The sequence below is a fragment of the Triturus cristatus genome, chromosome 5_2 (assembly GCF_964204655.1).
Source record: "Triturus cristatus chromosome 5_2, aTriCri1.1, whole genome shotgun sequence".
NCBI lineage: Eukaryota > Metazoa > Chordata > Amphibia > Caudata > Salamandridae > Triturus > Triturus cristatus.
Window position 1 is genome coordinate 273549150 of NC_140588.1, and position 24078 is coordinate 273573227.

The 24078-nt window shown below is 45.6% G+C and overlaps 1 protein-coding gene across 3 annotated transcripts in view; it reads right to left on the reverse strand.

The window, feature by feature from the left end:
* Positions 1-24078, reverse strand: part of ATXN1 (ataxin 1) — a 1009465-nt gene that overhangs the window by 419352 nt on the left and 566035 nt on the right. For all 3 annotated transcript variants that reach the window (XR_014962090.1, XM_085607037.1, XM_085607038.1), the window contains one exon: positions 16018-16044. The gene's annotated coding sequence lies outside the window, so the exon portion shown is untranslated. The remainder of the gene's footprint in view (positions 1-16017; positions 16045-24078) is intronic.

The following is a 24078-nucleotide window of genomic DNA, read 5'->3' on the forward strand; positions in this document are numbered from 1 at the left end:
GAAAAAAAGTCAGGCCAGGAACTAAACTCCTGCCATTCTTCGGCATTTTTTTTCATGAGTGCAAGGGTCCCACTGGAGCACCAACAACTTGACATCATGTTGGGGGCCACAGGGGGATGCTTATAGTCCCGCGGCCCTCCTGAATCCCAATCCTGAGTGCTGGCACGAACCAGCTGTATTGCTTTGCTCCAGCCAGGCCGGAGAAAACCTTTGTCCTCTGCCTTGGAGAGCACAGGCTGAGAGTTAGCTTTGCATGACCCGGGAAACTGCCTGCCATCAGGCTCCAGGGGAGGGGGTCGCCGGGGCCGTTATATGAGTCGAGGAAGGGATCCCAACCCCCCCCCCCAATATAAAAGACTTTGACCCCCAGGGATGGGGTCCAGCCAATATATGCAGTGCTTTAAATGGGGAAAAATAAGTGCAGGTACTCATTAAAATAGAGGTGTGGCAAGTGGGCGGGGCTAAGGGCAAAATATCATCACACATAGAGACTTCTGTACCAGTTGCAGCACATATTGAAACACATGAGAAATGGTAAAAAAACACAGATTAACTCATAACACAAAATGAAAGTCATAATGGCACTTTTACCCGAATGGACGCTGCGCATCTGATTGACAGTGCAGGGTCCGTCTAGAGACCCTGTCCTGTTAATCACAGCGTGAAACAAGCCCTCTCACCCCCCTGCGGTTTGGAGACAATCATATTGGCGCTGCTGAAATCTTCACCAGCAACTCTGGAAAAGGATACTTCAGCCGAGTTCATTACAAGCTCCTCGGAAGTAGAGCGGCCTCTGCCCTATACTGGAGCAGAAGCCTAACCTGAGCCTGCCGTGCCGAGGATCAGGGTACCGGTACTCTCCCTGGCTATAGAGAAGTGCCGGTACTGACGGCAAAAAAAATCGAAAGTGCCGGTACTCAGTACCGGCCCATTTAAAAGCACTGATTATATGGCTTAGGTAGGGAGCCCTAAGCCTACCTCTCTAATAAGTAAAACATTGGGCCCCTGGAAAAGGGGTCCTTGGGGCCGTAATATGGCTCAGAACGGTGAGCCCCACACCCCCCATCCCCAAATAAACTAGACAACGGCCCTGGGGCCGATAAATAGCTCAAGCAGTGGGTCCGCTTGCCCAGCTCCCCTAACTACATTGATGCATCAACCCCACAGGCCCTAGCCCACCCTGGGGGTTGGAGGTGGGGTAAATGAAACATGTGGGTCAGTCTCTTTTCCTTACCGCAGTACCATTAAACAAAATGATTTAGGCTCCAAGGCCTTGGGGGTCAGGGTATCGCTGCCATGGCCACATATGTTACTTTTATTTTTTTTCGGGGCAATGTGACATAGTCCCGAGCCCTAAAATGGCTGCCACACATCATTGTTGATGTGAGATAGCCAATCAGATTTTACCTGTTGATCTGCTGGTCCCGCAGTACTCTTGCGACTCAATATATCTATACATTTTTTACCTTAATTTCTCAAAAACGACTAGACAGATTTACACCAAATCGCATGCTTTCTGGGTAAATGTCTAGCTTTCTACCAAACTTGCCGTAATTTTGTTCAACTGTTTTGGCTGTAATAGTGTCCAAAGTTCCTGTGGGAAACGGCATGGGGAAGACGGATTTAGGGACTCGCCCTTTTTCCTGTTGCCCGTTTTGACAGATCACCTCAAAACTTTACAGGAAGGAACTGTGGTGGAGGCACCTGTTTTGTAAAGTTTTGTGAAGAGTTGTCAAATGGCACCAAAGTTATTAGCAAAACAAAAAAAACATTTCCTAAGGAAACCCAGTTCTTGCTATAACTCCACAGTGGCAACAGTAAAGGCCCACATGTTGTTTTATGTGCAATGTAAACTACTGTGTTGCCAAAGTCTGCATGGTAATGACTGATATTTGTCCTTTAAGTCAACATGTATAACCTTATCAATCTATCTATGTTTAATTTGTGTGAGGTATAAAAGGGTTTTTACTGATGATTCTACTGCAAGTTTAAAAACAGGAAGATTGAGAACAGACCCAGCTTCTCTTCTATGTCCGTTTGTTTCCACTCTCAAAAAAGAGGTCAGGCGCCTCCCTTAACCCTTTCGCTGCGGCGGGAATTCCGCCGCTGCGCTGGGGGGTGCGGGGGGGCAGCGCGGTGGCGCTGTGCTCATGACGGAGCCGCTCCGTCATGAGCCACGGTTGAGCTGTGCTCATGACGGAACGGTTCCGTCATGACTCCGCCCATTTGCGTTGTCCCCCCGCACAGGCGGGGAAACAGCGCCGCGTAGGCGGAGCGGCCGCCAACGGCCGTGACATGACGGAACCGTTCCGTCATGAGCACACGGCAACCGTGGCTCATGACGGAGCGGCTCCGTCATGAGCGGGGAAGGGGTTAAGAGCGTATCTCACCTAAAATGATGTAAAACAGTGCCTGGTTCATAGGGCATGTTATGCAAGTGCTTTCCATATACTGTTTTGTTTTTTTATAACATGGGGCAACAACAGTGGAAACATCCCTCTTTCTAAGAACAGCTACACCTTGGGCAGAAAAAGTGCACGCTTTCCCCCTTTAAAGGATAGGTACAGCTCAGAGTGCACGCTTTCCCCATCACAGGACAGGTTTAAATTTGGCAGCAGCAGTGTAACTTTGGTTGCTGACAGGACAGGTACGGTATGGCAGTAAAAAAGCAGACCTCTCTCCCTCACAGAAGGCAGCAAGTGCAACCTTCCAGTCCCCACAGAACAGACTGAGCAAGGCAGACAAGTGCAAACAGCCATCGCTCACAGAAGGCCTGCAGTCATGAGGGACGGGTAGGTTACAGAGAGATCTCTAGAGTGGGTACTTAACTCACCAAGTGAAATGTGTGGGTAGACGAGTGAGTGAATACGCAAGCTCTGCCACCATTCTCACTTAGGTGATATTCCACCTGAAAGCATTGCCGCGGTCAGAGGGAGACCTGCTGTTTGTGTTGATTCTCTGGGTTTCCACTTAACAAGTAGCCATTATCTAGTAGGTAATTTGGATTTGCAGCAGCCCAACTGCAGTCTAAGTAACTATGCTCTAGATAGACACACAGGTGCCAACCGCTTGAAAAAGTTTTGAATGCGTGTGCAGCAGGCGCTGTGCAAACCTAGCCTCAGCGTGCAAGGCCTTTTCAATCCACTGAGAGGCGCCACTGCACTGGAGAGCTCATGTATCAGCATACAACAATGGCTGCCTCGCAGGTGGTCAGCGGGGATTAACTCAAGGTCTGTTGGACTGAATGAAGGCTCTGGAAATAAATGTAGGCACGCAGAGTTAATCAAAAGGAGACAAAAAGACAACAGGAGCAGAAGGAAGCAATACATTGTGCTGATTTCACACCTAAAGAAGATTAACTGAGGAGACTAACAATTTTTGAAGCATAATCCTACATTATAAATCGTAACCATGTTACTGGTAACACAGGGTTTTAATGTTTGAGAAAAAAAGTTCAGCATCGAATAGTTACAGATTATAATTAGACGTAATACTGCATTCATACACACATGAAAGAGAAGGGCAGACCAGCCCACCCACATAGCGACACGGCTTGCCACACAATATCATGTGTGTAGGCTCTGCACATACATTCATAACACTTCTGAAGGACCCTCTCATATCTACAGGGAGCTGATTCAGAAGTCTTTGTGTTTTGGAGACATGTACAGTAGGGACAAGGTAGAGCCCATGACAGTTGTGATGGGTACCACCTCTTATTGGTTTATTATTTTGTCCTTTACCAGCTTAACGTGTCTGCTTCGATGTACAGCACTCTGACACCCTGACGGGTCTTGTTCACGCTATATAAAACTTTTCAAATACATAAATTGATGGCACTGGTCCCTCTACAACCCTCATTCTTTCTCACAAGATGAAATTGTTTTGAAGGTTGACAGGTCTGGTAGTGCATACGCGAAAAGTAGGGAGGGCAGTTATGACAATGTTAGAGCTGACACAACTTTGAAGCTTGTTCTTCTCGTGTTTGACTCGTAAAGTGGTTACATTCTGGGTACCAAACTCACGGAGATGCTGTCTGGCAGAAATCAGTAGCTGCCTGGATCATCTCAGATGCACACCAACCATTTAATGTTGCAAAGAAAAATTGGAGATACCTTAAGCACACTTTCACCGAGACGCAGATTTCTTTAGGTTTGTGCCAACCACTCCAGGGAGTGTTTATGGACGAAACACCTCTTAGTTGTACAACGGTCTATGGTTTTTTCTCTGTAGAGTGATCCGAGACCCTTGGGTCATTTTCACACTTTATAAATCTAATGTGTATCTGAGCTGCTCTAGACTTCCCTTTTACACACCCTTCAAATGTGTTACAACCTGAATAATGCACATTTCAATTCTCCGGGCATTGCAGAAAATGACTACTGAGCAAATCTTTGTGAATTGATCCTTTGCGGTTTCTGACTCATTACCAGAAACATTGCCCAATTTAGTATTAAGCACAGTAAAATATTTATCTTCAACAGTCTATCTATCTCCATACCTAGGTTGAACCTACAGTGAGAATAATATTAAACCTATCAAATGGGTGTACTCCAAGGTAACAAATTATATGAGTGTCCTTTCTTTCTGCGGTGCATTGTATACTACAGGTTATTATGGGTGAAGATTAGAATACATTTATGCAATAAACATAAAATGGCATGAAGGTTCCTTCTAGCCTCAGATGCTAGGTAGACTCTTGAGAAAGTCCCACAATTAAGAACCAAAATTAAGCACAGGGTTGTCTTTCTTTTTGTCTATTACATTCTAAGGACAGAACAGTAACAGCAAAAATCCAACAGTTATTGACTGGTGATCACACATTTTTAAACTCATGATTGAATTTAACTTGGAAAATAGTAACTTCCTTTTAATTGTCATGTATTCACTGGTTTCCGAATGAAAGTGATAGCATGAAAGATGTTATAATATTTGGAAAATTATACAGGGAAAGGTTAGTAAATTTGTGATTTAAAGTTATTTTAATTTGTTACAAATATCTTTTTGGGCACCCCGAGTTTCTGATCTGATTTGTGATGTAGAAAATACATGTTTTATACATGATTTATTAATTTCAATTGTTCTCCAACAAGTAACATCCCGTTGGAAAGATCCTCACAAGCTATCATTTTCTACATGGTGGAATGGTGTATGTTTCAATCACATGATAGATACATCCTGTGCCATTTATATTAATGATAGAGAGTAAGAGACTTGCTTTGGCTTTCATTAGCAAATTTTCTCTAAAAACACCATAGGAAAATGTTTCACGTTTGTTAAGTGTTGACGTTACCAGGTCTCTAATAATGTTAATATACCTGTACATTTTTAGTTAATAAAATTAAAATTTGTGTGACTTTTCTATTTTAATAATTATTATTTGCACAGTAGTGGAAATATTCTATTTATTAGAATGTTCTTTCTTAGCACTTTCTGTTTTGTCTATGCCTTCTGTTTTTTTTCTTCCCATATTGGATTATACATCCAATAAATTATGGCTGATCATTAACTCATGCCTTCAATTATTATCTTATGTTATTTACATGAAGTCATGATTATTTCTATTGCCATTTATCTATACAACTTTTATAGTTTCTTAGAGTTATATTACTGAACAAATATTGGAGTATTTTTGTTTTAAATTCATAGCTTTAGTATTTATTTTGTAAATTACAATTGCACCTACACTTAATCTGTTACTGCACTAACTAGATATGACTAGATTCTTGATTTTGTTTTTAAAATCAGATAAAAACTTGCTAACAAAAACAAATAAAGAAGGAGATGGCAGAATTTAACATGTATTGAAGTAAGGATGTGCACATTAGAGAAAATGTGTAAAATCAAGACAGAGATTGTAAATGTGAAAAATGATTTCCAGCCGCTTCTTAAAGTAAGTAATTTGATCCTTTCATCTAAGCAGAGACAAATGCAATTGTCTGGGCTTTAAAATGGATTCCCAAGTGTAAAAAAAACTTCCATTACTGTACAGAAGGGTAGTGAGCATGTGTGTGAAGTTCCCACCCTTTCCTGTTTTTGCAGACAGGAAGATTGTTCCTTTCTGATTCCAGTTACATTGACTCTGACAGTAGGACGTACAATCACAATCCTCTGCACTGAAAGAGGACAACCATCTTGCAGTCTCCAAAATTTGTACTGAGACCCTTTGCTTCCAAGGCACCCCTGTTCCTCAGTTCACAGTGGATGGCGCTTTACAGCCATGACAGGCAGAGAACAAGCACACCCTCTTTACAAGAGACCTGTCCCCCCTTTGTAGACAGTCCCACTACTTATGGCAGCACCAGTCAAGTAGACTCTTATGGGTGGCACTGGAAGCTGTGGGAGAGAATGATGGTGCAAGCACTGCTTTTTCGTTGCACGTCTACAGGAAGAACCTGATCATGAGTCAGGTGGAGCTGAAATATCATATGGAATGCCATTCCGCATGGCTCAGTGTGGGTCAATGCAAACCCGCCAGGTTTCCCCAGGTGTTGGAACACTGAACCAGATTTGACCAGGAAGTAATTACGCACTGTAAATTATCATGAGGCTATGGCTGCAGCGAAAGCCAAGCCTCTTTCCACATTTACTTTTGGCAGGTGGGTACATACAATGCTGCCCGCCTGAAATACACCCCACAGCCCCAGCTTCCACTCCAACCTCACACAGAGGCCACAGCATACATTTACCACCTGCTGAAAGCATGTGATAAATTAATGTGTTAACCTCCATGGAATTGGGGATTCCCTGTGGTTTTAATAACCAGCAAATCCAGTTCAACAATGTTATTTCACATTCAGTAGGGTTTTCCTCGTGATTGAGGGGTACCGTACATTTTGCATGTGGAATTTGCACCCTGCCAGTACTGGGCAACTAGTAATCAGGGCCTAAGAGAATAGAAAGAGAAGGAGTATGACGGGAGTTCAGGGACTGATCTCCCTTTCAGACACTGCATGTGCCTCACAAGATGCTTGACAGTTTTTGTGGGATGTCTCTCGCTTGTACAACCAGAGACGGCTCCATCCCCGCAGGACATGAATGTTGGAGTCATAAGATGTAGAAGGATAAGGGCTGTGTGTGTCCATACTGAGCAGCACCTTGGCATACTGAGCTATAACTTTGATGAAACCACGTTTCCACCCTCCACCTTGACATCATCCACGGCTCTACGGAGGATACCTATTACTGCACTCCTGGGCATCCCACCCAAGAGTTGAGACTGCGTGCCTTCTTTTATAAGTGTCTACCTATTTTTACTTTTTATCCTTCTTGTAGCTGGGACCTTAGACTGCGTGCCTTTTCTTGTATAATGTATCCCCCATCTTACCCAAGTGTTCCCTCCCTTCCTAACGCTTTGTATACCACCCTCAAACCTGTAAAGCGCTCTGATACCCTCCCAGGTCTGTTTCGCGCTCTATAAAACTTTAGAATAAATAAATAAATGGTGATGCGAAGTCTATAGCATTTTGACATAGTTTACACGCAGAGCGCCCTGTCATATTTAGCAGCTCCCTTTGACACATGCCCCCTCCCATTAGCAACACTGAGCAACCCCTCAGAGTAACTTATTAATTGGCATTATATTGGAAATATTCAAGCAGTGCCCTGATAGTAATGGCCAAATCCCGACATAATAAGCAGCACCTTGACTTATATGACGTGCGCAATCATTCTGATATAACAAGAGATATCCATGAAACACGATGGCAGCGGCTCTCATTGAATTTTATATTTTGACAGAGAAATTAAAATGGCGTTGATACAATAATCCACATTACATCTTGGGGCATAATTTGTGAAACTGGAGTAACTTCTTCTGCATCTTTTTAAATTAGAACGCAATGTAAAAATCATGCCCTCTTTGGTGAGAAAAACTTTAAGCTACCAACCACGCGATGATTCTACTCTTTGCCACTGAAAAGGAAAAATTGAAAATAATTCCTCTGAGAGGTAAGGCAGAACTAGGCGTGTTGGAATATTATATTAGCTCTGCTTCAAAATAGTGCCTAAGGCCTATGGCTTTTTAACCAATATATTTTTCAAATAAGCTTGCACATGCATCTTCAGACCCGATGTCATCAAACCTTACTTTACAGGATTTGTCCCCCAAACTCTCACTGTGGGTGTGGGATCACTTGCTCACTCGCTCCGAGATTCAGTGGCTCAATGATTATGGTGAAATGATGTCACTGACTGGCTTTCTCAACTAGGTTTTTACGCGTATCATGCATTCGTTGAATCGCAAAAGCTATGGAATGAGGAAAGCAGTTTGCTTACTCTTTAGTTTTAAATCCAGTATAATTCAGAAAGTAAACTATGAAACCCTCTTGAATAACTAAAATGTAAAAACTGGACAGATGTAGATTCATTTAACATTTGGGCACAAAGATAACAAGCAGCGTCAATGCCAATGTGTCTCATGTTTATAATAGGAGGGCAAGCTATTGGCTTTGCCAATGCTAGTTATAAAGAAATGTTTAAAAATGTAAAAGACAAAAATCAAAATACTGGAGGAAAAACAAACAAATATCTAAAGCTATTTCACAATTGTAAATTAAATTCAATATTTTCAATCTTCATAAATGGCATGGTTTAACTTTCAAATACGTTTCACTCAGGAAACTATGAAACGTATTAAAAAAGAATAAGAAAGTGTCAAAATGTAAAGGAAAACAGCCGCACCAATGGCAATTCACTTTCTACAGGACTGGAACTGACACATATGCTGCCGCCAATTAGTCCTCTGCAGCAGCACAGCGAGACAATTTATGGGCCTCCAGGAGAACAGACAGCTTCTTTTCAGTCACCCCCAGTGCCATAAACAGCTTTGTGTGCCAAAACCTGTGCTTTCATGCAATATGTGGAATGAGAAGATGAGACAAAAACAACACTTAAAGGCTGTTTTTTAGGCATACCCCTTCAAAAATATACCTGATGCTGTGTTTCACAGACAAGCTGAAAGGGGTGGGGATAACACAGAGTGTGGGGGCGGGTATTTGGGGGGAGGCAGCAAATGTAAACATTTGCAATCTCATGAAGTGCTGAGTTAAAAAGAAAAAAGCAGCTCCCTGAATGTGAGCAGTGGAAGGATCCAAGTAATACAAGCAACAATATGTTAAAGAAGCTAAGCTGCAGGGGTGGGTGGGACACGCCTTAGAAGAGGACCACAAGTAATTGAATAAAAAGCAAGCAAATGAAAAGGAAAAGAAAATCAACTACTGGCACATAATGGGATGGTACAAAGCGCACTGTAAGTTTTGGTATGATCCACAAACGGTCTTTTTACAATAGCCGGCTAAAACCTGTCTGTAGGCAAGACCTAGAACTGGGGCTGCAGTTTTCTTTCATTAGTGTATGGAACTCAGGAGGAATCTAAGCTTCTTACATACCCTTTAATATTGGTTAAAGATGGTCCAGAGCTCGCCCTCCATGCCAAATATGAGAAATGGATGGAAAAATGTGGAAGCCATGGAGGCTGGAGAGGAAACGAAGGTCTTTGAGTGAGTGAATAGATTAGAGGGTTAGCGCTTCGCTTTGCTTATTACTACTTCCTAATGGGGGGGGGGAGTTACTGGCAGTGGAGTAACGATAATTGAGGGGGCCCCCTGCAAGGTACGTGGAGAGGCCCCCACCGGACTCTATCAGGAGCTCCCCGGCCAAAGTGCAGTGCTGAGGGGGCCCCCTGGAGCATGGGCACCCCCCCCGCACTGCAGGGGATGCGGGGGCCTGTGTTACGCCCCTGGTTACTGGGATGAACAAACAGCACGGCAGAAAAGCTATTCATGTACAAAAATGATTGCCTTCGCGGGAGGTTGTGAATGTGTCATTGGCTATGAGTGTGACTGAATGTAGGCGGAGCTTACGAAGTACAGTCCATGAAGGGGGTCACAAAGACGCCCCATGTGGGCTGCTGCTCTCTGTACTATTCCAGTTCACCTTCAAACTCTGGCAATAAAGCCAGAACATGGATGTTCAGAGGAGACATGACGGGGTAAATGCAGACCAAAATATCTAATTGTCCAGATGTTATTTTCCCCACTCGACTGCTCTGCTTTATTAATTATATGCCTCGGATTTGCTGTAATAAATCACAGTACATGGACATCTGTCCTGATGTTCCAGCACATTTCTCTTAATTGAACGGTCCCTGTTTGTTTCAGAGAGTGCCGATGAGGGTGCCAAGAAGATGCTCTTCTGTCCGCTCCTCGGTCATGACTAGCAAGATTTCATCATGTATTAGACGCTCTCCTGCTTCGCTGCCACTCAGATGTTCCTTGTTGCAATGTCCGAGCAGGGCTAGTGCCAGAGGCGTAGGTCCCAGTGATGCAGTAGGTGCAGTGGTACCAGGGCAAGAGCCCCGAATGGCCCATTGAGCCCTGATTATTGATGTATTTTACTACCCCAACAGCAGTCAACTGTGCTTTTTCCCCGCTTCCACCAGGGCCATGGCATTCTTCCTACGCTACTGTCTAGTGCCCTCTCGTATCTCGACACGATTCATAAAGGGGCATGAACCTCTAAGGTACCCTAAAGTCTCACATATGAATTTAATTTTCCTTACCATGAAAATACAGGTCTAGGGTCTCAAGGTCTCATCATATTCCCTATTATTCATATTCTACATCAATTAATGCTGTTATGTCAGTTGCTCTGTGCTTCATAGTAGTGACAAGTTGTAATTTTTAATCTCTGTCTGGATCATTTCCAGTTTTTTGCTTTTGAAAATCTGCTCGTCCTATATGTGTTGCCCAGTTTGCTGCCCTCCCACACCTCTTGCCCACCAGGGTGCACTTTGGATCCCAACTTGGCCTTTCCCTTGCCCCCAGTCGGTCTGTATCTTATCAAGAATCTTGTTAGCTGAAAACTTTGTTCATCTTTCTCAAATTCATCTGGAATAGACAGGTTTATTTGTCCGTGATCAGCATCAAATAACCCTTATTAAACCAAACTAGAAGTTGATTGTGTAAAGCAATGCATAATGTGCCGTGCTCTCGTCAGGAGGCCAACACAGTTTGCACCACACATTGCCACTGTACTTAATCAACTACTAACCATCACACTGCTACAATTGTGACAATTCAGACTGTTCGAGGCCGCCACAGCTTTAAAATGGCTGGGGTGGCAGGTATTAGTTGTTTTGAATGCATGTTGAATTAACAAGCAACCGTTTTTCTGCTTATATTTAAATTACACAAACAGCGCCACCATGTGGCAGCTGTCATAAGTGCAGGTTCCGGCAATTATGTTCTGCTGGCAGCAATTAAGTGCCGGTGCCGAGCACCGGAAACCACCGGGTCAAATTAAGCACTGGTGTAAAGGAAAAACAGTGGACTGCTTGACAGAGGACTGATAGTGTTCTGTCCTGAATATTATACATCAGACAGCCCTATACTTAAAATTCTGCATTTTGATCTTCTGGCTGGGAAATATCTACACAGCAGATTCATAGCCAGAGCCTGGGAAAAGCCTCATTAGGTCATACATTATATATAACTACACCTTGTTCCCATAAACACTGCCTTTGAAGACTAAAAGGTTGTAATAAAGAAACTAGAGTGCTAATCTGCCTGTCAGAATGTGCCTGGGGTGGAAGACATGTTACTGGAAAAGACAGCCTAAGAATTTTTTACTTCCCTGTAGTGGAGAGTAAATATCCACATGAAAATAGCTCTTATCTTTGTGGCTACAACATCTCAAAATAAAGAAAGACCCCCAAAACATTCACTATCTTAGAATGTGTTTGCCAAACACACTGAATATTCTCAGTTTGGCAATGCATGACAGTATTCACTGTGTTTTGAAAGAGCTGTCTCGTTGTTGTGATAGCCACATATGGAAAAGAGATTATAGTTTTAAGAAACTGATTATTTTTGCATTCTTTATTAAGTAGCCTCTTCATTGCTGGCCTTAATCTTCCACGAGGTAGGAAAGTACTTGAATGCATGCTTATAATCAGTGCTTAATTTGTACAAGAGTCAGTGCCGATGCACACAACTCTGCTCAGAACAAGCCTGAGCCACTTCAATTAAATGTTAGTGCGCCAAATACGAAAGCTGCGCATGTCTTAAATCCACTTCATGCCTTTTAATTCAGTACCAGACTCTCCCTGCCCCTTTATTTCACCATTGCAGATTCCTCTATCTCCCTTTGAGGCATTTTTCTGTCATTCCCTTGCTCTGTCATTCTGCTTTGTGCATTTTTCCTTCTCTTGTCTCAGTAAACCTCTGATGCAAGGCAGTTCCTCCGTTTGAGAAGAGGAGCTTCGCCCCACTTAAAAATCCCCCCAAAAATGAAAAAAATGAAATGCGATGGCCAGCCACACATGCGCACTTTAAACATCTCTAACCCTGCTGTCTTTAGAGAAAGCCAAAGCCTCCAGAGCGCTGTGGAGTAGCGAGTGAGGCCGTTTCCCCCAATACGATGGCTACTCTCATGCTGGTGAGAGCAGCCCTAGGATTGGCTGAGGAAGTTGCTGCTTCCGGTTCCTGTGTCGAGAGAAGAGGTCCGGAGCGAGCACGTCGCTGAGTTCTGGTAAGTTTTATTATTTTTTTATATTTATTATTTTAAGTGCGTCCGCCCCAACCCCTCCCCGTAGATGCCAGTCATCAATTGACTGAGCAGAAAAAAAAGTGCTAGTCCCCCAAACTGAGAGCGGGTGACTCCCACTGGCAACCACTGGCTCAAATAAAGCACTGCTTATAACCATGGCCTCGTCGTCTTTTAAAACCAGAAACATCTTTCGTATTTAACTGCCAGAGAAAGCATGACATTTACTGTTCATGTGTAGGCAGTAAGTTATGTCATTAGCACTGTGCCAAACAGTATCATAACATGAGGTATAATACAATATGAATTGTTACAAAGAACTCTTCAGTAGGAACTTAATACTATAGAAATAGCAATTGAAAAGATGTGGCCTTTTCTTCTGGCTTACAAGCTAGAATATTTCTTTCTGAAGCATGCTGGAGCTGGAGTTTAGCTATCCAGTGTTGTGTCTATTGTTCTGTGATTTGGCCGTGCACCAAGTAGTTTTCTGTATTCTGTCCAATCAACATAGTTGCTTTTTAACAATACCTTATGATTCATTGTCCTTGAATTTTGTTTTCATAAGGGATCCATAGAGGCAAGTATTTTCTGCATAATAAATGTAGATTTTGTATGTGATACATCTTTTACTTATATTTCACTCACAATACAAATGATTTTGAAGCCGGTGCACTACCTTGCACAAAGAATCACAAAGGAAACTACTGAAAAGAGAAAAGGGAGAAGCAAAATGAAAAATGAAAAATGAAATGTCTAAACAGCAACTTTTATGGATGGTCTAACTATCGATTTGTGCAATGATCTTTTTAAATATGTCTGCAAAACGCTAATTGCTTCCGGCCTACTAAAAAAACACAAGAAAACCCTCTTTTGTCTACCAAGATGTTAATATTTCAAAATTAAAGAAGTGTTTTATGACACAGAGGATGATAATCAGTGGAAACAGGTGTGGAAAGGGGGTGGTTGACGTAGGAGGCCTATTTTAGCCCTGTCAGTTAGATTATGCTATAAATAACAATATACTCATTTATTAAACTACCAGGTTTCATGTCTGCATTAACAATAATCCGCATATGTGATGATTAAATACAGCATGCTCCACTGGGGGCGCTATAGGTTCAACAGCTCCCATTGCAGCACCAGGGTGTTCAATCAAGCCTCACTTTCATCATATATATAGAAATCTAGGTTGTAGCTGTTCCTTAAAACTCTGTGGTGAACAGAATGTTGCTCCTGCTGTTAGAAGAGTATGAATTCTTCACTCAGAATTTTAGAACTTTTTCTCACAGGGATAAGGAAGATATTCGAGCATTTACAGAAAAGGTGTTTTCATTTTATTATCCTAGGGCGCTCTCCATAATTTCCACGAAAATGATGAGGGAAATGGGTTTCCCTCAGAGCTGGTTCAAGCAAACCAAGCAGGAGGTCAAAGTTTTTCACACAGTAAAACCCCTTAAAATGTACCGCAATCTCCAAAATCATAGCGGCCCCTCCAACACTGATTTTAACTGGGAATAAAATATGTTAGCATATTTTTACATGCAATTTTTGATACTGGTGAACACAGGCATTCACTCCAGAGCATTTCTGAGGAAAGAACTGACAGTGCCTAATCACTGATCATGATGCAACAGTTATGCTTCATGTAAACTAACATCTATATAGTTTCTTCAAAAAACACACCATCTAACAAACAATAATGTGAATTACACCCAAGGCTTTAAGTGGGATGAAAAAACTGGGGGGGCAGGGGGGGGGTGTCTCTCAAAGGGGCGTGGCTAATGTAATTAAGGGCGTGGCTTAAAACACAAGCTAAAAATCTGTGCTTAGCATAGTGTGCCGCCCGACTTGCATTTTGCTGTTTCTGTCATTGCATCCAGATATATGATACAACAAGTAACATCATACCTGCAACAAGTCAGGACTACTGGCTTTGTCAATGGTTGTTAGTTGCATAAGATAAATACGCAGCAACTATGGCTTGTATATAATATTGAAAAATCTTCCTCTTACAGCCCTGGTGACACCACGACAATGTTGCTGCTCCTTAGTTTCAAAAAGAGAAGTGGCAATTTGCAGTGTGCGCTATTCAATAGGGCCCCCTTACTCGCAACAGCGCTCGGAGTCTTGTGTTTTAAAAAGCAGACACATGGGAGATGTAGGAAGCAAGGATTTCCCTTCCCCGACAAAGCGCACTTGGCATGACGTTGTGTCGTAACTTCTCCACTAGTGAGAAGTGAGCAGCGCACATCGATGTGCCTGCTGTCAATGTAGTCTGGAAAACAACGAACCGCTTGTGTCAGGGGACAAAACAGAGCCCGACAGAGACCCGTTTCGAGGTCTCCTTTAAAAAACTGCCGGTGGTCAGACCCGGTGAGACCCGGCCCATTTAAAGCCCTGTTTACACCCCACATTTTTACGGTCCGATTTGGAATAACAATATTGTCCAAGGGATGGAGCAGAGCCTGTTTCCACTTTGGTCAATAACTGACTGGTAGTTCCCTTGGCAGAAATGTAACACAGGCCTTGCAGCCCATGCTGTTGAGAAGGGGGTACACCTTCAGGGACCCCCCTTTCAGCACCAGGACTGCAAATATGTGTGAGATGTGGAAAGCTTATGGGGCCCTCACCTCATTCTGCGTGGGACGCATTAATTTGCGTAACGCAACTGGCCCCTGCATAATATTAATGCAAATTATGTAACAGTTGTAAACTGATGCTAGCACGGCTTTATGGTCTCCAACCACCGGGCACTATGGAATAAAAGTTATGGAGCCCTAAGCGCGAACTACCCCAAATAGCCAAAAAAAGGGCTCAGATCTGGGGAGAAAAAGGCCAGCAGCTAAGTGGTTCAAAGGCATTTTATATGTTTCTGATTCTTCTATGTGTTACTGTATGCCCTGACAAGGATTACAACACCACACCAGCGATACAATGCCCGATGGCAATTGTTGAATTGTAAGCTGTTTATTTTCTGCAGTAAATTACCTAAACTTAAGGCTCCACAAACACACACATTCGTCCAGCTTTTAAAAAAAAAAAGTCTTCAGTAGATGCTACCTTTAGGCTTGTGCCACAGATAAAACTGTGGATTCGGTTATTTTCAGTGCTATGAACGTGGCAAAGAGGTTGTCTTTATTTCAACTCAGGACACATTTTGAATTTATTAATAACGTGCGTCGAACAACATAAGGAAATGAAGCGACCACAGAGAGAGTGTTCGACTGCATCTGTGATTAAAACAAAATCTGGATTTTGTTGTGATGGGCACCGGTTACTACATTTGGATCAATATTATTTATTATGTTTACAAGAGACGACAAAGTTGAAGATCTGAAATGGTTTAGTAGGTGTCTAAGTATTTAAAACAAACATGAATACTTTGAAAAAATAAATGAGATAGTAAACTAACTATTATTTTTACATATATCACTCATTCCTACAAGAATGTTCATATAATTGTAAACTTACTTGTCTATAGAATCCTTCACCGTAACTCTGTGAAGAAAGAGAAAAAAATATGCATTAGTAAGATAAAACAGCAAATGGTGCAACAAAGAAAAAACCTCAACAAATAACTGACAAAGGCCATCATTCAATATCATCAGTAAATCCATGTCAATCACTTTTTAAGGGCGTCTGCAGTTCTTTTTTCTTTCTTTGTATAGTTTACCAGACACTCCCCAATATGCGGACGTAGACAGTTCCTCATTTATTTAAAAGTAGTCTATGAATAATTTAGCACAATGAACAAAATGTGTGTAATAGATCGTGCCAGTAACAAAAATTCAGGTTTATTTTCATAACTATATTTTCCGTTATACAAGTGCAGGTCGTTCCATTGATGCAAAAACCTGGAAATAAATTAATTGAATACTAGATGAATTATCCCAGGATACACTGGCAGATGAACGCTCATTTCTTATAGTTCTAAAAATTGACATTAGTGGGGTACTCTAAGTAAAGTGGGCAGTTACCATCTTTGTGAGGTCGTTTATGGTTGATAAAGGAGCCCATCTATTCAGTGCCCTATTAGGAGTCGGCATCAGATTTCCAGGTAGGATACATCTCCACCCGTTCACAACTGGCCTGTTGTTCTCGCAAAAAAATGTTTGGGTTGTGAGAAAATTAGGCGCCATTTTCCTGGAAATACCAGCTGGTAAGATTTGCAGAGCTGTCAAGCAGGGCCCCAGGGCACTAAAGCAACCTGGGCTCTATCAGACTCCCTTGCATGGCAAGTGAGGGCATGGCGTGCTACCACCTGTCCTACTCTAGCTCCTCCTGCCACGACTGCCCTCCTCATACCCCGTCTGCCTCACCTCAACCCACAGTGATCCCTGCTCCCATTTCCTACCTGCTGAAAGTAGGAGGTAATCGGGTGCAGAGAATGGCCCTTTATCCCACCTGGAACTGGGATCTGAATACAGATTTTTAAGTTATTGAGCTGAGTATACATGTTATTTTCCATTCCTGGTGGAGTCATTCCGAATAAGCAAGGGAAACATTATTTCCGACCACCCGGTATCCCTGCACCTAAATCCATCTCACTCATAATTGGAGCCCATGAAAGTGTCAGCCATTTTAAATCTTCATTAACTGAGTGGAACAGCTGTGGAAACATGGCAACTCTCTCGCTCTATTCCTGTGTCTTTTCTTTCTCGCATAACCTTTCCCAGCTCGTTCAACCTATCCTTCTCTATATATATATATATATTTCTGCCTGTTACAATATGGAAAGGAGTTGTGGAAGCTACAGAAAGCCCACCAGGGGCCGTATACATGTCTAGGAGGTGCAAGGGGTATGTGAGCCTGCTTTGTGCGCCCCTCGGAGCACTTGAGTATTACAGAAGGGGCCCCTTCTTTAATAGAGATATCGCTGATGCACATGTAGCGCCAGCACTATCTCAAGAGGGTGTTCGCTTATCTGCATGGGGGTGTGGCCCCATGCAACTGAGGGAATCTCTGGCTCTGTGTCTGTGCTGTATTACGGATGCGAGTTAAAAGGCAAAGAAGCTGTCAAGAGTTGCGCTGAAACTACGCCACAAAAAGGTGGTGCACTGTAAGTGTGACCCCTGGTGGCAGCCCTCCGGAGAGTGAAATAGGGGTCCCATAGGTAGGTGTAGTCACTCACTGAACCCTCCTACAAAGGGATCACAAATCCCTCTTTAACGTGCTAGTGGGTTGCGACGTACACTGTGAAACCCGAAGAAGCATTGAAGCAGTCGCTCCATTTTTCACTTGAATGCCCTGCCTCCAGCACGAGTTCGCAGCTGTCCTGGGGGGCAGCGCATTCTGAATATGCTACTTACCAGTATGCATCTGTTCTTGGCATGTAGGGCTGCTGACATTCATATCTGTGCATAGATCGCCGCCTAGTGTTGGGTCCGGATGTTTGCACGTTGTTGTCCTGGAAGAGTCTTCGAAGTATCCTTGGATAGGTGACTCCTCCCCTGGACTACAGTGCGCATGGGCATCCTCTCCATCCTCAGATTGTTTTTCGCCATTGTGGCAGTGATGGAGTAGATACAGAAAGTGATGACCATGCTTGCAATAATTCTGAGAGCTGCAGCTGCGACAGGCGCCGGGGAGGAGGGAGGGCGATATGAATGTCAGCAGCCCTACATGCCAAGAACAGATGCATACTGGTAAGTAGCATATTCAGTTCGAGGCATGTGGGCTGCTGAATTCATATCTGTGCATAGAATACATAGCAGTGCCCTCTATTGGCGGCGGCTACCCGTGCCAGCTGCAGCGGTCTGAAAAAGTGTTTTGAGAACAGCCTGTCCTACAGCTGCCTGCTGTTTTGACTGCACATCTACGCAATAGTGTTTTGTAAATGTGTGTGTAGTGGACCATGTGGCTGCTCTGCATATATCATGCAGGGGAATATTTCCTAGGAAGGCCATGGAAGCCCCCAACTTGCGTGTTGAGTGGGCTCGTGGTGGAATAGTTAATGTGCGTTTTGCCTTTTGATAACAGATTTGAATACACTTAACTATCCATCTGGCTATCCCTGCTTTGGAGATGGCGTTACCTTTGTGGTGTGGGGCAAAGGCAACGAATAGTTGTTTTGTCTTCCTGAAGGGTTTAGTCCTGTCGATGTAGTACATGAGGGCCCTCCGTACATCTAGTGTATGTAATGCCCTCTCTGCAACAGTTTGTGGGTTTTGGAAGAAAACGGGCAGTTCAATAGTCTGGTTCATGTGGAACTGCGATATTACCTTGGGCATGAATTTGGGGTTGGTACGTAGTACGACCCTGTTGGCGTGAACCTGAATAAATGGCTCTTGAACGGTTAGTGCCTGGAGTTCACTAACTCTTCTTAGGGAAGTGATCGCTACCAGGAAGGCTACTTTCCAGGTAAGGAATTGAATCTCGCATGAGTGTAGAGGTTCAAAGGGTGGACCCATCAGGCGTGTGAGGACCAAGTTGAGGTTCCACATTGGAGCCGGTGGGTGACTAGGTGGAATGACTCGTTTGAGTCCTTCCAAGAATGCTTTGATGGCAGGCACTCTGAAGAGAGAGAGGTGCTGCCTGGTTTGCAGATAGGCTGATATTGCGGTCAAATGGACACGTATCGAGGTGTACGCCAGATTGCATCGGTATAGGTGTAAGAGGTAACATATGATGTTGTGGATGGATGCGTCCAGCGGGTTAATGTCATTATTACCGCAATAAATGACGAACCGTTTCCATTTGGCTGCATAGCAAGCTCTTGTAGTGGGTCTCCTGGCCTCCTTGATGATGTCCATACAGTCAGGTGGCAGATTGAGATAGCCAAACTCTAGGACTTCAGGAGCCAGATCGCCAGGTTCAGCTGTTGCGGATCTGGGTGCTGAACCTCTCCATGGTTCTGCGTCAAATGCGCGGGTTTGATCCGCAGTCTTTGATGCGGTACCACGGAAAGTTCGAGGAAGGTGGTGTACCACGGCTGGCGTGCCCACGTGGGAGCAACTAGGACGAGTGTCAGGGAGTGTTGTCGGAGTTTGCGAGCCACCAGCGGTATCAACGGTGCTGGGGGAAAAGCGTACGCAAATTTGCCGGACCAGTTCATCCATATCGCATTGCCCTGCGATTGCGGGTGTGGGAATCTGGCGGCGAAGCTTTGGCATTTTGCGTTTTCGCTTGTCGCGAATAGGTCTATTTCTGGGTGACCCCACTGCTGGAAGTACGGTTGGAGTACCGATGGGTGTAACTCCCACTCGTGCATCTGGTGGCTGTGTCTGCTGAGCAGATCCGCCATCTGGTTGTCCTTGCCGGGGAGGTGTTCCGCCATGAGGAACATGTTCCTCTGAATGGCCCACTTCCACATGCTCTGAGCCAGATGAGACAACTGTGGAGAGTGTGTCCCTCCCTGCTTCTGTATGTAGTACATTGCGGTCATGTTGTCCGTCCGGATTAACACGACCTTGTTGCACAGATGTACTTTGAAAGCCTTCATGGCCAGGAAGATTGCCATCAGTTCCAGAAGGTTGATGTGCATCTTCTTCTGTTGTGTCGTCCATAGTCCCTGCACTGTGTAGTGGAGTACATGAGCTCCCCATCCCTGGAGAGACGCGTCCGCTGTCAGTACTATTTGTGGAACAGGCTCTTGGAACGGTCGGCCCTTGCAAAGGTTTTGTGGATTCCACCAATGCAGAGAGTTGTATGCCCGACCGCTCACCAACACTAGGTCTTTCAACTGTCCTTGAGCCTGATTCCACTGACGTGCTAGGCACTCCTGAAGTGGGCGCATATGTAATCTCGCGTGCGGGACTATGAAGATGCAGGAGGCCATCATGCCTATCAACTGCATAAACACTCGCGCTGGAAGCGAGTGGTTGGGTCTGAACTTGGAGATCAGCGTTTGTATGCCGTTGATCCTCACTAAATTTGGCTGAGCTGTGGCCGCCAGAGTGTCTATAGTCGCACCTAGGTACTGTTGTACGTGTGCGGGCTGGAGATGAGACTTTGGGTAATTTAGTGAGAATCCCAGACTGTGAAGAAGGTGAATGGTACGGGACACGTGGTTTGCACATTGCTGGGCTGATCTCGCTTGAACGAGCCAGTCGTCTAGGTAGGGGTAGACGTGTATGTGCTGTCTCCGTAAATGTGCCGCCACCGTAGCTAGGCACTTTGTGAAAACCCTGGGCGCTGTTGTCACGCCGAAGGGAAGGACTTTGAACTGATGGTGCTGCCCCTGAACAGTGAACCTGAGGTATTTTTTGTGTGAGGGGTGGATGGGTATGTGAAAATACGCATCCTTGAGGTCCAGTGATGCTAGGAAGTCTCCCTGCTGGAGAAGCGGAAGGACTTGCTGTAGAGTGAGCATGTGAAAGTGCTCCGAAAGAATGTACTGGTTCAGGGGTCTCAGGTCTAATATAGGCCTGAGCGACCCGTCCTTTTTTGGAATTAAGAAGTAGAGGGAGTAAACCCCCGTGCCCCGCTCGTGGACGGGTACGACCTCGATAGCGCCTTTTAGAAGCATACTTTCTACCTCTTGCTGTAAGAGCGTCAAGTGCTCTGAGGACATAGGACGGTTTCTTGGTGGTATTGTGGGTGGAGTGGAAGTTAACTCCAGACAGTAACCGTATTTTATAATATCTTTGACCCACCTGTCCGTGGTGATGGAGTTCCACGTGGACAGGAACCGTTGTAGCCTTCCCCCGACAGGTGTTATGTGGTCGGGAGGAAGGGAGAGGGCGTCACTGCCTGTTCTTGGGGGAGGACCTGGTGTTGCCGTAGCCACGTCCTCTGCCCTTGGTACTGGAGCCACGATAGCCACCTCGGGTGTTCTTATCGTAGGTGGTCTGCGTATTACCCTTGTTATATGTTTGTTGTGACCCCTGTCCTCTGCCTGCTCCCTTGTTTCCGGGGCGACGAAAGGAGCCGCTCCGAAAGGACTGAGTTTGTAGGGCGCCCATGGACTTTGCAGTGTCCGTGTCCTTTTTTATCTTCTCGAGGGTGGCGTCAACCTCAGGCCCGAACAAAAAGTCGGGGTTGACGGGCTGATTAAGTATATTGTTTTGTACCTCAGGCTTGAATCCTGAGATACGTAGCCAGGCGTGACGTCGTAGGATGACGCTAGTGTTGATGGCCCTGGCAGCCGTGTCAGCAGCGTCTAGTGCACATTTGATGGCAGCATTTGTGAGTAGCTGTCCCTCTCTGATAAGGATTTCTGCACCTTCTTTGTAGGGGTCAGGGAGGTGTTGAAGGAGTTGCTCCATTGTGTCATAGTGCGCCCTATCGTAGCGAGCGAGGAGCGCTTGAGTGTTAGCTATGCGCCATATGCTTGCAGCTTGTGCGGCAACTCGCTTGCCGGAGGTCTCCAGCACCTTGGACTCCTTGTCCGGGGGGAGGAGCGTCACCCGTTGTCTGCGAGTGTGCCCTCTTGCGGGCATTCGCCACAACGATGGAGTCGAGTGGTAATTGTCCTCTGATGTAAGTAGGATCCCCAGGTGCTGATCTGTATTTCTTATCGATCCTGGGGTTTATCACTCGTGCCCTGGTGGGTTCCCTGAAAATGTCAGTGGCTGGCTTAAGGACCCCCTTCAACATTGGCAGAGTCTTTACATGTCTTTCTGAGGATGCAAAGGTGTCCATTAGAAAGTCATCTTCGATGATATCAGAGTGAAGCTGTACATCATGGTTGTTCGCCGCCCGTTCAATCAGAGCGTTGAACGCCGCAGTATCCTCTGTGGGTGACGTTTTTGCCCCATATAGTTGTGGGTCCTGTGCATCAAGAGGTGCACTGGGGTCTGCAGGGTCGCCGCAAGTTTGGTCAGGGTCCTGCTGGTCATCAGGGTCCGTGTCCACATGGTAGGGGACTTGTTCACCCATGTAGTCCTCCAATGCATCCGTGTCGGAGCGTGTGGGGGAGGCCCGGTGTGGATCCTGGTAGGGTGAATGAAAGGGTTCATACAGGAGAGGTTCTGTGTCCACAGGCAGCTTCCTCTTTAGCGGGATCCTGAAAGGTTCCAATGGCGGTTCCGAAGTTATCCTTCGGTCGTGGAGAATCATCCTGCCAGTGTCGGCGTCGATGACGCGTGACGGAGACGGCTCGACAGGCGTAACCGCAGTTTTGGTGGCCTGTGTCCTGAGTTGAAACGCCTTCGGGATTGTGGATGGAGGCAAGCCGAAGGTAATGCTGGTCGGCACCGACGAAACCGCTGGATCGATCGAACCCGACTGGTCCTGGAGGGCAGCCTTGGTTTTGCAGCCTGGCATTGCGCCAGGCCGTACTCGGGGCGCCTTAGAGGTCGTGGCCCCCGCCAGGGTCGTCGAGGCGGCTGCAGATATCTTCTGCGCCCGTGGTGCATCGAGCCGAGGTGCGGAGATCACCGTCGACGTCTTCGACACGTGAGGTTTCGGTGTCGTCGAGGGAGTGCTGCGAGGCGTAGCAGGCGGGACGGCCCTCGGTGTCGGTGGCGTCGACGCCGGTAACCGAGCAGGTCTTTCGGCGCCGATGGCCTTCTTCCGTTTGTCGACTCCCATGTCGCCCGTCTCGAGTTCGGCACCGAAGTCCCCCTTGGTGCGGTCGGTGCCGACACGGTGCGCCGGCGTCGAAGGTGTTGAAGGCCTCGATCCGACTAGCGCCACTTTCAGTTTCGGTTTCGTAGGAACCTGAGCAGCTTTCGGTTTCGGTTTCGTGGAAGGGAAACCAGCTGGTTTAAGCGGTAATGGCTGCCGCTGAACGTCCGAGGCCGGGCCCGAGGGCGGGGCCGAAGGACTGCGTGATAGGTCTCGGGTAAGGCCCGAAGGCGATCCCTCGACCGGAGCCATAGTCTGTGGCACTGGTGAATTCTCGGTTTGAACAGGTAGGCCTTGTTCATCATCGGAGCTACTCTCTTCGGCCCCTAAGGCCTCCTCGTCGTCTCCTACCTCGGTGTCGTCTTCACCTCTGTGGAAGAGTGACTCGTCGGCCTCGTCCGATCCGGGTTCTTGGTCGGAAACGGGACTGGAGGGTAAGACTTCTACTTCTTCGACGTCGTCCGCGTCGTCGAAGATGTCAGCTGGGGCCGGTGCCGCGTGCTGCGCTTCGAGCCTCGCCGCTCGACGATTCCGCAGAGTCTTCTTTGAACGGAACCGGGCACAGGCCATACATGTCGACTCGTCGTGGTCCGGCGAAAGGCATTTGTTGCACACCGGATGGACGTCGATGTGTGGGTACTTCGCATTACATACCGGACACCTTTTGAACGGCGTCCTCGATTCCATCGTCGAAGTAGTTGATGGACAGGTAATGCGAACAAAGTCGGTGCTGAAAGTTAGTAAACTAACAGAGAGTATCGAAAACCGATCGATAAACAGTACCGACGCGAACTAAAGGCCTTGTGGCCTCGACAAAATTTTTTCCTAACTTGAGCTAAGATAGCACATCCGAACCCAATGGCGGAAAAAAACAATCTGAGGATGGAGAGGATGCCCATGCGCACTGTAGTCCAGGGGAGGAGTCACCTATCCAAGGATACTTCGAAGACTCTTCCAGGACAACAACGTGCAAACATCCGGACCCAACACTAGGCGGCGATCTATGCACAGATATGAATTCAG